The following is a 13582-nucleotide window of genomic DNA, read 5'->3' on the forward strand; positions in this document are numbered from 1 at the left end:
TTCTTCTGCTCTGCAAAATAAGATAATAACCAATCACCACTTATTGTTTGGAGTTGTGAAGTTCGAGCAGCTTGGAATTTCTTTCTTTGATGTGAAGCTCTGCAGATGTGGATTCTCTAGTCTTCAGATCCTCCTGGCTTGGATCTTGGACGTTAAGTAGGAAGGTCCTTCTGCTGAAGGATGGGGGGGCGGGGGTGGGCAACTCTGATCGGCAGGGGGCAGTATTCAGTGATTAGGAGCACAGCCGTCGCCTCCAGAATTCCTTGCAATTCGGTCTGTGCTACTCGGCAGCCTGTGACCTCGGGCAAGTTATTCGGCCTCCCTGGCCTCAGTTTACCCACCCGTGAGACGGGAATAATGCGCCTCCCTCACAGGGACGCTGTGAGGATTCTATCAGGTAATTCATATACAAAGCACCCAGAACAGGGCCCCATACATGCTCCACTGCATAGACGTCCCCTGCTTATTATTACATGGAACTTTAAAAAAATGTTTATTTGTTTTTGAGAGAGAGACAGAGTGCGAGCAGGGGAGGGGCAGAGAGAGAGGGAGACACAGGATCCGAAGCAGGCTTCAGGCTCCCCGCTGTCAGCACAGAGCCCGACGCGGGGCTCGAACTCACGAACCGCGAGATCATGACCCGAGCCGAAGTCAGACGCTCAACCAACTTAGCCATCCCCGCACTCCTGGAACTTTTTTTTTTAAGTTACTTCTAGAGTCAAGGTTTATTATATAAAATTATATGTGGTTTTATATGTTTATTATATAAAATTGTCTCAAAATGTTTATTATATCAAATAATCAATTAAATGTTTTTTCTGCTGCTGATACATAGTTAGAAAATAATTAACAAACCAAACAAATAGACAAAGTTTTGTGACTTCAGCAAAACTCCTCTACTGCAAATACTTTTTGTCGAAGAACAGGAAAAGGGAGAGACACCATTTGGAGTTGCCTTGGTGGTTGAAAAGTTTAGGAAGAATCTACCTGAACGATTTTGTTATGCAAAATAAAACAAATTGAGGGCGAGAGGATGAGAGACACCTGCCAGTGTGAAAAACAGTTTGGATAGAAGGTGAATTTCGGAAGCTTATTGGTTGGGAGGAACCCTTACCTTCTCTTTGGTCTCGTAACCAAACCCAGGAAAGCATTTGCCAGGCACTGTACTCAGTGCTAGAATAGAGTAGAAACAGTTTTGATTTGGTCCTTTCTCTTGAGGAGGTAGACATGAATCAGTAATCATGCGTATGGAGATATATTATCTATATATCATATAGATATATTATTATAGATATATAATATATAGATTATATAGATATATAAAATATATAGATATATTATATAATATATAGGTTATATAGATATATAAAATATATAGATATATAATAATATAGATATATTATTATATATAGATGATATATACACTATTACATATATATATAACATATGTTTTTATGTTCATTATATAAAATTATATTAAAATGCTTATCATAAAAAATTTAATTAGATATCATTAAAACCCGAGACGAGGGATTCCAAAGAGGGGAGAACACATTTGTGAGAGAGTCTCACAAAGAAATCTGACCTAAGCTGGGAGGGCTTCCCTGAGGTAGTGACATTTGCCGTGAGAGCAGCTGAAGGGTGAGTAGGAGTTAACTGAGTGAAGACGAGAGAACAGGACAGTTGTGGCGTGAGCACAGCACGTGGAAAGGCCCTGAGGTGGCAGTCGAGGATCTGAAAGAAAGCCAGCGTGGTCGGAGCACACGGTTGAGGGGAGCCCAGTGTGGGGTGACGTCAGTGGTACCTGCAGGGCCGTGGTGTGGCCACTTGTCTTTATTCTGAGAGCAGTTCTGAGGGAAGCTCTGTTTTCACAGGCAGGTGACCTGATCTGATCGGTTTTGTAGAGGCCTCCCTAGCGGCCGTGCGGGATTCACATCCAGGGGAGGACTTGGGGCGATCTGACAGACTCTAAACTGACAGCAGAGAGAAAAAAAAAAAAAAAAAAAAATCTCCCCGTGCCTCAGTTTTCTCATCTGGAAAATGGGGACAGCAATAACCTCGACCTCGCTGGATTTTCTTGGGGATTTAACAGGTCAATATGTACATAGTCTTTGTTTGGAACAGGCGTAGCATAGGAGGGATGCTCAATAAACATTAGTACCATTTTTATGTTGATGATCAAGGTGATGATAATGAAATCTCAGCGCTCAACATCCTAGAAGGGATCCTGTTAATTCTTTCCACCCTCTGCCCATTGCTTCACCTTCTACGGGTCTTTTCTTCAGACATCACCTTCTCAGAGAGGCCTTTTCTGATCATCTTATTTAAAAGTGCACCCCCACGCCAGAATCGTACTTCCTCCTTGTCTGTTTCATATTTCCAGCACTTAGTGTCATATGACACACTATCTTACTATATTACTTACTAATTTTGTTTTTTTTTAAGTTCATGTATTTATTTTGAGAGAGAGAGAGCTCAGGAGGGGCAGAGAGAGAGAGAGAGAGAAGGAGAGGGAGAGAATCCCAAACAGACTTCGCACTGCCAGCGCAGAGCCTGATGTGGGGCCTGAACCCATGAACCATGAGAGCATGACCTGAGTCAAAACCAAGAAGCAGATGCTGAATCGACCGAGCCACCCAGGAAGCCTTTTTGTTTCTTTTTTTTTTTAAGTTTATTTATACATAAATTACTTATTTATTTTGTTGTTGTCTATCTCCCCACTAGAACACCAGCTCCAACAGAATAGGAATGTTTGACTGTTTTAGTTACCACTCTGTGCTCAGGGTACCGTATCCCACAGCATCGGGCACACAGTAGGTGCTCAGTAAGTATTTGCTGGGTAAATGAAGGCTGACAGTGTCCATCTAATGCTCCCTGCTCTTGTTCAAAACCTGACCCACTCCCCAGGCTGCTCTAACTCACCTAACGGTTCACTGAACAGCAAAAGCAGCAACAGAAGAAAAAAAAAAATCCCAAGCCCTAGAAGGGGTGGGGGGTGGACAGGGAAAGTGTTGAGGCACCAGAGATTTTTCTGATAGGGAAAAAAGTGAAGGTCTTTTATAAAACCAGCTCTGCAGCCTGCTCTTTTTAACCTGATTAATCGCAGTAAGACTTTGTCAATATCCACATTCCCTCAGCCCTGGCCGCGGCAGCTGATGGAAGCAGCCTTATTCAATATTTAAGAAGACCTGCATTGTAGGCAAAGGGTCTGGGCTGCAGGTAGAAGGACAGCCAGCAAATGCTCAGGGACAGTCTCTTAAGTGGTGGATTGTTTCTAAAAGGAGAGAAACAAGAGAAGGAAAAGCCCTAACGCCCTCAGTCTCTCCCTGGCCTTCCCAGATTTCTGATAACATTGACCAGCACACCCCAGCGTCGTTTGCTCTGACCCAGGGCAAGAGAGTGTTACCCGTGGAAAGAAAACCACAAACCAGGGAGCTTGGTCTCGTGGGTCCCCCTTTTGCTAACGTTGCATAAAGTGGTGGTTTTCAGAGTGTGGTCTCCAGACCAGCAGCATCAGTGGCGCCTGGAACTTACTAGAAATGCAAATTCTCGGGCTCTGTCCCAGACCTCCTGAAACAGAAACTCTGGGGCTGGCAAGTGAGCATGAGTCCACTTTCAGGAGCCCCCCCCCCCCGAGGTGACTGATGCACGACCAAGTTTAAGATGTCCTGGCAGGAGGGACGGGGACCTGAAGACAGTATGGAGTGGGGCACATGGTTCTAAGCTCGTGGTTCTCTGCCCTGGCTGCACATTATAATCACCAGGAGGACTTTCAAAAGTATGATGTGGGTACCCACCACAAGTTTCTTCTAAAGGTGGTTTCGTTGGGATTCTGGAATTTAACATTTTTTTAACGTTTATTTATTTTGGGGCGCCTGGGTGGCTCAGTCAGTTGAACGTCCAACTTCAGCTCAGGTCATGATCTCACAGCTCATGAGTTCAAGCCCCGCGTCAGGCTCTGTGCTGACAGCTCAGAGCCTGGAGCCTGCTTCGGATTCTGTGTCTCCCGCTCTCTCTACCCCTCCCCCGCTTCCTCTCTGTCTCTCAAATATAAGTAAAAGCATTAGGAAATTTTTAAAAAGTAAAGTTTATTTATTAACAGTCTTTTTTTTTTTTTTAATCTTTACTTTTGAGAGAGAGACAGAGTGCAATCAGGGGAGGAACAGAAAGAGAGGGAGACACAGAATCCAAAGCAGTCTCCAGGCTCCAAGCTGTCAGCACAGAGCCCGATGCGGGGCTCGAACTCACGAATGGTGAGATCATGACCTGAGCCGTAGTCAGACACTCAACTGACTGAGCCACCCAGGTGCCCCAAGTTTATTTATTTTGAGAGACAGAGACAGAGAGCAAGCAGAGGAGGGGCAGAGAGAGGGACAGACAGAATCCCAAGCAGGCTCTGCACTGTCAGCACAAAGCCCAGCACGGGGCTCGAACCCACAAACCATGAGATCATGCGCTCAGCCGAGATCAAGAGTCAGATGCTTAACCGACTGAGCCACTCAGGTGCCCATTGTTTGTTTTTAAGTTTATATACTCTGAATACTATAATTCCAGTATACTGGAACTAGTATTTTTACTGCCCCCCAAATCCCTGATTCTAGGGTGCAGCGAGGGACATTCTAAGGCAGCCCACCTGTTCCCTACCATTGTGCCTTTGATGAGTCATCTCACCTCGTGTGTCCTTATTTCTGGCACCCGTGAAGCGGGCCCTTACCCTCCCATGGTCTGTGACTTGCAAGGAAATTGTGAAGCTTGGGAGAGATGCTGGTGTGAAATCTTTGCAGGGCTCCAAGCGCTGTGCCAATGGCAGAGCTGATGAGGGTCTCCGGGGGCGTGTCTTCTTGCCCATTTCTGCCCGGCTGCCCCAGCCACCCCGCTCAGCATCCTGGGGCCCCGGGGCCGGCTCTGTGCTGGGAACTGTACATGCCTCATTCCACCCGACGCTTCCATCAGCCCTGTGAAGAAGGAACATCTGTAGCCCCCACTCTCCAAACAAAGGAAGTGAGGTGCAGACAGGAACGTGCCCAAGGCTGGCAAGGGGCTGAGCCAGGATGGCACCGGTGAAGTGTCTGGATTTAGCCACTTCCTGCCTCACGGGTCCCTACGCTGAACACAGGTTGGCTTTCTAGGAGGGGTGATTGTTGAGGAGAGGTCCTGAAGATGTCTCCGGAAGCGCCAGGTCAAGTGGCCGTTCATGGGCTGAGCGTCACCACCTCCCTGTGTCTCTAGATTCAGACCCCGGCTTTGGTTCTGCGTCACGGGGGCTTGGTTTTCTACTCAAGGCTTCTGCATCTCCCACTACACCAGGTCCCATGAAGGCTTGTTGGGGACACTTTTGTTTCCTTTCTTGGTTTTCATACGGGCAGCCTGGCCGTTCAAAGCCAGACCGAAAAGTCACAGATCGCCGCAAAGCCCCCACCCGTCTTTCAGGGAGAAATGACCTTTACATTTTCCTTGCTTTCCTCAAGTCTCCTCTCTCAAGAAGAGCTGAAAATCAGGGCCAAGGGGACTCAGTCCTCAAGCCGCGAAAGATGAGGACCCTCCTGCTCCCCCAGATCAGCCCTCATCAGTGACCCGGTTTATTGCAGAAACCGAGCTGGTTTGAGAGGACCCATCGGCAGCCACCGTAGGCCCCGCAAACCTTTCCCCTCTGAGTGTGTATCGTGGATGCCAGAGATGGCAAAGACACTTAGAAACCCATTTGCTCCCAGTCCCGGGTCATTATCTGGTCGGACTCCAGAAGAGCCATGTGCTAGACGATTCCTGTAAGTTTTCCGTCCCTGGTGAATCCCCAAACCAATGTGCTCACTCCTGGCTGGCTTCCATTCTCCCAGTTCACCCCGTTCTGCTCCGGAAGGGGGGTGGTTGGGGGAACGGGGTCTGAAACTCACCTTGGGCATCTTGTGGGAGAAGCTGGCCAGGAAACAAGCCACGATGACGGGGCTTTGTGGGTCCTTGGTGCTTTTCCTCCCAAATTGCCTCTTGACATCCATTATCTTATTATCTGCCCCTCGCCCCAACCACAATCTGAAAACAGAAAACAGAAAACAGACCAAACTACTAAGCGTTTGTCCCACTTAATAGTCCCCATTGTAAAAGGGAAAGTGGAAAGCTAGGAGCACTTGCCAATTCGCCTAGTATGTTGCATATATATGTCTAATATATACATATATATATAAACATCTGCATGTACACAGGATATGTAATATATCATTACATATGGTGCATGTAATATACAGTTGATTTTACATGTATACACATATGTATGAAAGAGAGAGAGAAAGAGGGAGGTAATTTCATTATTTGGAGTAATCACGTTGTGCAAGGTTACCTTGATCACCGAATCAGCAAATACTGAATCATTGCTCCTGAGGGAAATACAGGGTTAGTCCCTACAAGCCTTTCGTCACACTTCATCAACCAGTCCATGCACACCCTTGTTTTGTGTGTGTTTCTGTGTAAAGACATCTGGTTCAATAGATGTCTTATTTGGCCGGGTGGTTTCTAAGCAATGAAAGTTTATTTATTTATTTTTATTTGTTTATTTTGAGAGAGAGAGAGAGAGAGAGAGAGAGAGAGAGAGAGAATATCCCAAGCAGGCTCCACATTGACAGTGCAGAGCCTGACGCAGGGCCCGAACTCGTGAACCATGAGATCATGATCTGAGCCAAAATCAAGAGTTGGACGCTCAACCGACTGAGCCGCCCAGGTGCCCCCAGAAATTTATTTTTCACTGTTCTGGAGGCTGCAAGTCTGCGGTCAGGGTGCCGGTGGCATCGGATTCTGGTGAGGATCCTCTTCTGGTCTGCGGACTGCTGACCCCTCGCTGTGTCTTCACGTGGCAGAGGGCAGAGACAGCAAGACGGCTCTCTCGTGACTCTTAGATGGGTACCGATCCTATCAGGAGGGTCCCACCCCCTGACCACCTCCCACAGTCCCACCTGCACATACCATCACGTTGTGGGGGTAGAGTCTCAACACCTGAATGTCGAGGGGACACAAACGTCGAGTCTGTAACAGTATTCCGTATTGTTAATTTTTTAAAAATGTTTATTTATCTTTGAGAGAGTGTGTGTGAGCGGGGGGGGGGGGCAGAGAGGGAAGGAGCCACAGAATCTGAAACAGACTCCAGGCTCTGAGCTGTCAGCACAGAGCCCGATGCAGGGCTTGAATTCAGGAACCACGAGATCATGACCTGAGCCGAAGTCAGACGCTTAACCGACTGAGCCACCCAGGCGCCCCAGTATATCGTATTGTTGATTATAAACGTTGAACTCAGGGCCAACAGCACTATACCTCATGGCATATGAACTCACCTAACAAACATATTTTCTCTCTGAGGCACATCGCAGCCTTGTTGCACTGAGGAACACCGGCCAGACCTCAGCACTGTGCTCGGGGGCCGTTTTTAAACAGTGCGATCGCTGACAATAATGCAAACAGCGTTGCCCTAAACGAGACCTTGAAAAAGAGACTTGTGTATGGTTTGAGAGATGGAGCTCATTTGCCGGTGGACTTGAGCTGGTGACATGCGTGTCGGGCAACTCCGTTTTTTCTGGCCACTGTGTGTGTGTGTGTGTGTGTGTGTGTGTGTGTGTGCGCGTGTGTGTGTGTGCATGCATGCACGCTCACAAGTATTGCTACCGGTGAAAAATGAAAGTGCCACAAGTATTGATTTTGGTGTTGCAAACAGATTTTACTGAGTAGGCAAATTCACAAATACGGAATCTGCAAATACGTGAATCGATTCTGGGCGTGAGTATGTGTGTGTCCGTCAGAACTACATTAATGGTAAACCTAACTCCGTCTAGTTCGAGTGATACAGGGGGACGTTTCTTGGCTACGAGGCATGACTGTACTCAGTGGCTCAAAATAGCACTCAGACTGATTTCCGATCACCCAGATCTGCTCTCTTCTGGGTTGGCCTCTCCCTCAGGCGGGCTTTCTCCACCTGGGAGAACCACCTGACCCACGTGCTGTGAACTCAGAAGCTCAGGGCCCAGCCTCCCATGGTTCACAGAGACCGTTCTCCACAAGACTGACGGTTCCACGGGGGATGAAGAGTGGACTTCTCTCCCTCCTCTTCTTGATGTCAAATCAGTGCACGGCACTCTAATGGGGCTGACCTCAACCCTGCTTGTGTCCTATTCACTGATCTCCCATGGGCCACAGAAAGCCACGTGCTAAGTCCAGAGCGAGTGTGGAAGGAACCACACCAGGTGGGAGGCGTGTCCGTTGAAGGACATCGATTGAACAGTCTCCCCTGCTTGACCCAGGACAAACTGGACCGTGACCTGCGTTCCGCATTTTTCTTTGCCGTTGGCTTCGTGTACTTTTGAGAACTCCTGTAAGTCCCTGGAAATCTCGATGTTGAGAGGGTAAGTCTGTGTCTGCCGGTAACGCAATAAAATGCTTCGCCTCCTGGAGCGAGTAGCTTTGCAAGGAAGAGAAACTAGACCAGCTTCAGATGTAGTTTTAGTGTCCTGTGTCTCCAGAAAGTCTTCGAGTCGGAGGATGGACGGTGGCTTATCGGATGTAACTCGAAGGTATTGTTGTGTGCCTGTGTGTGCGTTTGTGCGTGTGTGTGGTGTGTATAAAAATGGACTCTCACCTCTGGGGTTTGGATCCTGCCTCTGCTGGACACTTTGGGCCAGTACCTAAACTCGCCTTTGTTTCGGCTTCTTGGTATAAAATGGGGCTAAAGGTTGAGTTGAGGATTAATTTAGATACGGCTGCGCTGAGCACCAACATGTGTGGAGAACTTGGCACTGAAACAGAATAAATGCTCTCTATTTATTTAGGGGTCCAACGAAGGGGGATGGGGAGGAGGAAGGCGATGGTAGGTGGGTATTTAGAATTGAGCTGTACTTGACTCCCAGCCCTGTGCCTTTCTGGCTGCAATTCGGTCTAGGGCGAAAGTTAGTTAACCCTTATCAATCTCAGTTTTTCTACTTGTGAGATGAGCTCAGTGGTGTCTATGTGTCGCGACCAGCGCGACAAACACCGAGGTCAGGGTCCTGAGGGTAGGGAATGCAAGAAAAAAGAGAGAAGAGAAAGTTTGGGAACAGGAGGGTCCCCTGGGCTGATGGCCCAAGTGACGGCTTTATTGTTGCTGTACACAATCTTTTATAATATAAGACTCTTATGGATCAGGTCATTCTAAGAATAAACAGGTTTCACATGATCACTGCCAGCCAAAACATTTAGTTCTGTATACCTTGTGAACTTTCTGAACAGGTCACAAGACCTTGTTGATAGATTGCTAGCAAAACACAGTTCCCATGCTTGTGTCTGTCTGACTCGGGGTAGAAAAAGGGAGGTAGCATTACTGCCAACACCTGCAGACCACAGGCTTCAGGAATTAACTCTCTCAGCCTTGACAAGGCTTTCGGATGCCCTTGAAAGTGGGGGAATGGGAGGGGGAACCACCGGGTTGGCTTGAGTCAACAGGGAACGTTGCTCGACCCGGTCTCAGCCTGGCGCCGGGGCCCGGCCTCCCACATGAATGGGAGGGGGAACCACCGGGTTGGCTTGAGTCAACGGGGAACGTTGCTCGACCCGGTCTCAGCCTGGCACCGGGGCCCAGCCCCCCACATCTATGCAAGCATTATATGAGGCAGAGTATGTAAGTCACTGAGTGCGGCCGCTGGTACCCGGTAGATGATAAATACCATCACGGCTGTTATTATCAGCCTTTTCACCCCGAAGGTGTGGCAAAGCTAACTTGCTGCACTTTATTTAGTGCTAGCCACGTTCCAGACGCTGTTCTAAGCACTTGAAAGTATCAGCCCATTGAGTCTTTTAACGCCCCTCTGAGGGAGGTACTGTTATCACTGTTACTCTCACGTCTGGTTTTCGTATGAGGAAACTGAGGCACAGGGAGGTTAAGTGACTAGCCCAACATACAGATAGAAAGAGGCAGAGCTGAACCCTGTTGGCTGGGCCCCTCTCTGCATTCTTTCGCCTCCAGTGATGAGGGTCTAATGCCCGCCTGCCTGGGGGATTGTGAAGGCGAAGGCCTTTGTAAATTACGGAGGACTCCGTCCGTCCGAACTCGGTGTTCTGATGGCTGTTTCCATGGGGACACGGAGGAGGGACAGGAACTTTGTGGATCGTTCATATTCTCCAGCCAACACCAACCGAGATTTCCTTTTTCTGTTACTTTCTCCCACCTGGCGCCACGAAGGTCTGGGCGGGGCAGGGACTGGAGGGAGGCAGGTCTTGAAGATCTATTATTCATGGCAACTAAAAGGAGCTTTTTGTTCTGTCTGAAGTGGCCTCAGATTTCTTAGGATCCATACGCCGGGGAAGTGGCTGTAGCCAGATGGTGCAAGGCAAGAGGTATCCTTCCTGGCCAGAGACTAACTCGTGTTATTTTTTGGGGTGGTGAAGGTTCTGGAAGAACACCTGAGTAGCACCTGTACCCGCCCTGGGCTAGGTAACCTTCATTACTCTGTTTTCCACTCCCACCTCTCACCAGCCCAATGAAGTGGGTGCTGTTACAGCCCCCATTTTCCAGATGAGCCAGCTGAGACTCCGAGAAGTTAAATAAGTTTGCCCAGAGTTTGGGCAGGCTATTTGCCCAAATAGTTTGCTAGGGTGACCATGGGACTCCAAAGCCCAAGCCCTTGATGGAAAATTCTATCATGAGATTTGTACCATGGGTGAAAATGAGACGGACGTGTGTGTGTGTGTGTGTGTGTGTGTGTGTGTGTGTGTGTGTGTGTTGTGCTGAGGCAAGAAAACAAGTTAGAGCCCTTCCTGGGGCCTTGATTTCCTCTGCTTCACAAGGAGGAAGTGAAAATATGCATTTTCCCAGGGCAGGGAGCGTCTGAGGCCAGAGGACTTAATCTTGCTGTCTGAAGGGACTGGTTCTGCCTGCTTGGTAGGAGAGTCCGGGGTGCCTGGGTGGCTCAGTCGGTTAAGCATCTGACTTGAGCTCAGGTCATGATCTCACGGTCTGTGGGTTCAAGCCCTGTGTTGGGCTCTGTGCTGACAGCTTAGAGCCTGGAGCCTGCTTCAGATTCTGTGTTTCCCTCTCTCTCTGCTCCTCCCCCACTCGTGCTCTCTCTAGCGCTCTCTCTCTCTCTCTCTCTCTCTCTCTGTCTCAAAAAGGAACAAACATTAAAAGAGAGTCAGGCCAAGCTAGGGAGTTAGCGTAAGGAGTTTTGCCCGCACATGACCGGGGAGAGTCTGTGAGCTTGAGCTGTTCTTTCCCAAATGCAGAAAGGAGAGGCCGTTTCAGAAATCACCTCACCATCTTTACAGCAGCCCCAACAGGCAGTTTTGCTGTTTGTGTGGATGACGTCTGGTGTGACCGCTCATCACCTCTCAAAGCAGCACATCCTCCTTTTGGTACCTCTGACGGTTAGAAAGCCATTCTTTACCTAAGCCAGTCTCCCAGCCGCCAGGCGGCCACGTTCTAGGAGGTGTTGTCCAGAGTCTCGGTCAAGGGTGTTGGCATTAAAGGGAGACAAACCGGGGTTCGTAGGCTGGCTGGCTCCACCACTCCTGGCTGGTGACCTTGGGCAATTAACGCACCCCTCTGAGCCCCAGGCACGGAGTAACGTCAGGGCCTGCCTCACAGGATGGAATTGAAGACGGAAGGAGGTGGTATTGGAAGTTGCCCATCAGAAGGCTGGTGCCGTTCGTTTCTGTGCCAACCTACCTTTGCTAAGGACAGACCCTCAGGGCACGTTGGTGAGCTGGTCAAATGCACAGGCTCCGGAGCCACACTGCAGGGATTCCAAATGTGTCCCCGTCATCTCCTAGCTGTGTGATCTAGAAGAGGTCACCTGACCTCTCTGTGCTCCAGGTGCCTCCCCCATGAAAGGGGAATGATCATCGTTCACTGGGTCGCCGTGAAGATTAGGTGAGCTAAGTTCCCCGAACAGTGCCTGGCGAGCAGCAGAAGCTGGTTGCACGCCCAGTTTAAGGACCGAGGTGAGTTTAACGAAGAGATATTTAGAGTCACGTGAACACTCCAGCAGGCCCATCTCTCGGCCTGGAGGGGCAGAAAGGGAACAGCTGTGGATCCAGAAGAGAAAGGGTTGTACGGAGGGGTCCTCCTGACGGGAGCTGGGACCCCCAACAGCCAACCCAGGGTGACCAGCAGGGGATAAATGCCCCAGCCTCTCTCTTCCCTCCCTCCAGCCTTCTGCTGGTGCCTCCCATTAGACAAACCCGACGAGGAGCCGGAGGGCAAGGGGGCCACTGATGTCACCCACACAGGTCATTCTCCTAGGGCACAGAGCCGGGTGGAGGGTGACTGTGTCTTCAGGGGTGAAGGGAAAATACCCAGCAAAGCTATTTTTATTATTGAGTTAGACCATACAATACTGCCACTATGCAACCATATTTGCCATATAAAAACAGCAAATTAATACGCTTAGCCAAATGTTCTGTTATTTGCATCAGTAGTCAATGAAGCAGGGTAGTTAGAAGGCTCATTTATACAAGACCCTGGTCTGCATCCCTGGATATTACACCTGCTGCCAGTGTGACCTTGACAAAGTGGGGCCTCAGTCTCCTCGTCTGTACAATGGGAATGCCACGTCTCTCGTCTATGAGTTGCAAAAATGCTCTTCAGGTTTGAGGATGAGGCCTGCTGCCATCTTTTTAATGGATAAATGCTCCTCTCTGCTCTCTTTTGTACCCGGGGTAGAGGCGGGGTCAGGATGGCACTTGCGGTCTCTGTGGCGTGATGAGATTTAGGGCTGCAGATAAGTCAGTTGTAGCTGGGTTTTAATCAGAATGAGTTTCATTGCAATTTAGGCCCGAGTGGCAGCCAGGGCCCATTAAGCTAAATGACTCGTTGTAATACGCAGACCTAGCTCGTGGCATCTTCCTGTTTGGGGCCGCCTGTGTCTGGGCATGCATGTGCCAACGCAGAAATCTGTCCCGAACCTTTCCTCTTTCCCTCGCACACCACAGCCTTGCTGGAGCAGAGATAAGCTTGGTTAACAACACAGCAAAGGCCAAGTTTCCACTTTATCAAAGAATCGGGTAATTGGCTGAGCTGTGCAGGGAGCCCTGGAGAGTCTTCCGTAACAGTGTCTGCTCTTTGTGTAGTGCAGTGTTTGGGATTGTAGACTCAGGGTGCAGAGAGATTCATACCTCAGGGAAGGAAGGAAAGGTTTGGGGTACCCCTGCCCAGCAGGAGACATTCTCCCCCAGGAAGATCAACTCTGGATGATCCTTCCTGCCTTTCGTGTGTGAATGCACACCCTGCTGTGATTTACTGGCTGCGTGTCCTTGGGCAAAGAACTTGACCTCTCTGGGCTTCAGTTTCCTGATCTGTAAAGCTGGGTAATAGAAGATCGTGTGTCCTAGGATTGTTGTGGAGCTCAAACGAGGGGTTGCATGGGAAATACTTCGTGTAGTTCCTGGCCGGTAGGACGCACGGACAGGGCGGATTAGGCTGTTTTGCAGTAACAAACAATCCCCAAGGTTTCACTGGCTGAAGCAACAGAGATTTCTTTCTCACTCATGGTTTCTGGGAATGGTGGGTTGATAGGTGTCTGCTCTGCCTTTGACCTGCCCCAGGGACCCAGGCTGAGGGGGGTTCCATCATCCATCTGCG

General features: G+C 49.2%; 1 protein-coding gene across 9 annotated transcripts in view; it reads left to right on the plus strand.

Annotated features, from left to right (window-relative positions):
* Positions 1-13582, plus strand: part of RPH3A (rabphilin 3A) — a 278545-nt gene that overhangs the window by 186657 nt on the left and 78306 nt on the right. The window contains exon 1 of one of the 9 annotated variants that reach the window (XM_045041388.1): positions 8240-8378. The exons of the other annotated variants lie outside the window; for them this stretch is intronic. The gene's annotated coding sequence lies outside the window, so the exon portion shown is untranslated. Of the gene's footprint in view, positions 1-8239; positions 8379-13582 lie in introns of those variants that run through there. 9 annotated transcript variants of the gene reach the window in all.

Source organism: Felis catus, chromosome D3, assembly GCF_018350175.1.
Source record: "Felis catus isolate Fca126 chromosome D3, F.catus_Fca126_mat1.0, whole genome shotgun sequence".
NCBI classification, from domain to species: Eukaryota; Metazoa; Chordata; class Mammalia; order Carnivora; family Felidae; genus Felis; species Felis catus.